This window comes from Primulina huaijiensis, chromosome 14 (assembly GCF_012295235.1).
Source record: "Primulina huaijiensis isolate GDHJ02 chromosome 14, ASM1229523v2, whole genome shotgun sequence".
NCBI lineage: Eukaryota > Viridiplantae > Streptophyta > Magnoliopsida > Lamiales > Gesneriaceae > Primulina > Primulina huaijiensis.
This window is the reverse complement of record NC_133319.1, coordinates 11,091,351-11,094,855: the sequence shown is the minus strand read 5'-3', so window position 1 is coordinate 11,094,855 and position 3,505 is coordinate 11,091,351.

Genomic DNA, 3,505 nt, shown 5'->3' with positions numbered 1-3,505 from the left:
TGGTGATTTATTTTAAATGATGGACTTTTAATATTATTTTTATTTTGGTATGAGTGGTGACCGTTAAGTTATTTTAAGAGCTATATTTTTAATAAATCATTTAATAAGAAAATTTTAAATTTTTCCGCAAATGTTAAAGTATTAGTATTTTAAGATACGGTTCGTCACATTTTATCCCAATGATTTTTTCTAAAGATGACATGAAACATTTGAAGACTCAATTGGATCATTACAAGCTTGATGTATTTGAGGATCCAAGGTTTAAATTGATTCTCTTCCTAAATTATGCCGACTACTAGTTGAAACAAAGAAGTCGAGGATTTATTTCATAATTGATAGATTGATTCGTTTGGTGTTGACTCTTCCAGTTTCCACTACTACAACTGAGCGAGCATTTTCAGGGATGTAACTTCTTAAGACACCACTTCGCAACAAAATGGAGCAAGAATATTTAAACAATGCAATGGTTTTGTATATTGAGAGAGAGATTGCTCATGACATTGATATAGATTACATAATTGATAGATTTGATCTTTTGAAAAATCGAAGGTTGCGACTAAAGTAGTGTTTATTTAAGTTACCCTCTTTTGGCGTAAGTTGTATTTTTTTGTTATGCGTACGCTATCATATGATTAATGTTTGAACTTTTAGAAAATAATTATCCAGATTTGATTATTATATTGTGAAAATCGTGGTTTGCACTTAATCTTTATGTCATGTGGAAAATGTTGTATTGATTTCTAGATTAATTTTTTTTATTTTTTAGCCCCTCGTATTTTGAAATTTTGGCTACGCCCCTGCTCACTGGATTTTGTGATGTTGACTGGGGTAACGACCCAGACGATCGACAGTCCTCTTCGAGGTTTTGCTAGTTCCTAGGTGGCTCACTTATTTCTTGGAGTTCCAAAAAGCAACCCTTAATTTCTCTCACTGCTTGGAAGCTTGTAGATTTTCATTTAGTTGTAATAATATAACAAGATTAGATTCTTTCTGTTATCCTTTCTTTTTTTATTTTTCGAGTGTCTGTATCTAAACGGGGCAACATTAATTACATCGAATGCATATAAAGTTAAGACAAAAACTTGTGTGAGGAGGTCTCACGGGTCGTATTTTGTTAGACAGATCTCTTATTTGGGTGATCCATTAAAAAATATTATTTTTTATGCTAAGAGTATTTATTACGTTTTACTGTGAATATTGGTAAGATTGACCCGTCTCATGGATAAAGATTCGTGAGATCGTCTCACAAGATACATACTCTAAAGTTTATCCAAATACTTTTTTTCTCATATCTCTAATTTGAACATTTTAAACTTAGTGGCTTGTTTCGATGGTGATGAGGACTTATTGGAAGGGGGAAAATTAAGAGGATATCTACTTTTTGTGTAAAATTACATATAATGGTCCATATGATTTTTAAAGGCGTTAGTTACTATTAGATATAGATGAAAAAGAGTAGGTCTTTTGTGAGATAATCTCACGGATTTTTATTCGTTAGATAGTTTGACCCGATTTATAATTATCATGGAAAATAATTTTTTAAGATAAAAAAATGATATCTTTTCATAAACTGGGTCGGAATGGAGACGCATCTTACAAAATCGACTCATGAGACGGTCTTGTGAGGACGAAAAAATTCATTGTAGAAGTTAAGAAAATATGAGTATTACTTGAGAACCACGTGATTAGAATGACTGTAACTTTACGTAATACGTAATTTAAATTATTTTTATAAACAACACTTTTAGGTTTAATTTAAAATTTTTCTCGGAGTTTAATTGTTACATATTTTACATGTCCAAAATAATTCAAACAAGTCTCTTAGTTAATACTGTTAGAAATATAAATATAATTTAAACGGTTGAACTTATAACTTTTAAAATACGAACGTTTTTTCTGTATAACATAAAATATCATTATTTTTGAAATAATTTTTCATATCTGATTTTGTTTTATGGTTTTTATTTGTTATATGTTCTCGTAAAAATAAAAATAATATAAAAACTTGTTTTTGGAAGAAATTTTTTTTTAATAGAAGATCAAAACTGGTTTTCTATACCATATACCACGTGACATCTCGGACGATCTGACTATGCGATAACAACTAAATTTTACAAAAATACCATCACACTAAAAACAAAATATCTTTCATTTGATTTAAAAAAATACAAAAACGTAAAATTGTGTGAGGAAAAAAAAAACTTGATCGATCAAAAGATTTTAGATTTTACAGAGCAATGCCACAAGCCAAGATCCACTCTTTCCATTATTATTATTTTTTTTTATCAAAAAAGAAAAACGGCCACGCAGAACATACATTACAACAAAAAGAAAACCAAGTTTTTGGATCTTAGAAAATCAAAATACGCTCTGCCAAATGATACAAGAAAATCAACACCTGGAGCCGCAACATAATTATAATCAATATCATGTGCCAAGTAACGTGATCACACACACTGAAACTGTAACAACCAATCTGGAAGTCAAGAGTTGCAATATAATATTACAGTCAAACAAGGAATCACATGATGCCACTTGCTCCGGGTTGATTGCAAGGAAAGGATAAACAAGAATCAAAGATCAAAGATTATATAAATCTCATTACCACACCTTAATCACATTCAAATCTAATAAGGAAAAGTCTAAAGTTCAGCTCTTTATACCAAATTATGAAGCCTTGCCAAAGAATGTTGGTGATTTGGGCTCTGGCATTGGTGCTGGTTCTGCAATTCAGCGAACACCAGGCACAAGCAACTAGGTTCCTCTTGGCAAAATCACAAATACCTTCTTCGGAAAGTGCGGATCAATCTTCACAGGATCTTGAAGATTTGCATGTGAACGAAAAGAATCCATATAAGGTGCTAAATTCAAGTTACCGAATCATACCTCCAAGCGGATCGAATCCAACACAGAACAAGTAATTTTGAATTCCCAAAAGTTTCAGACATTTTTCCTACAAAGAAGTTTTGCTCAATATCACGGTTTCTTGTGCCAGGTGCAATCCTCCGTGAGATTACTGAAGGAAACATCAAGTAGCAATGGAGACTACCCGCTGGACTAGTCTCTCACTGATATAGTGTTCGCCACTTCATCCTTTTATATCATATTTTACACCTTTTGGTAGGATAGGATCGCTTTGTGCAACTTATGATGTATCCAATTTTGCTGTGATCACATTTGTAGTTCCTAGCTTAGACACGTGAATACAACAGATTTGATCATATCCGAAAACTGTGTCACCTCTCTGATTCTTGTTGGCCAAGTTAATAGTTAAAGAATTGCAAAAATAACAGCAGACAAAAGGGAAATGAACAAAAAAGCTTAAGCAAAAACTTGTGTGAGACGATCTCACGAGTTGTATTTTGTGAGATGGATCTCTTATTTGGGTCATCCATGAAAAAGTATTACTTTTTCTGCTAAGAGGGTTACTTTTTATTGTGAATATCGATAAGGTTGACCCGTCTCTCAGATAAAGATTCGTGAGACCGTCTCACAATAGATGTAC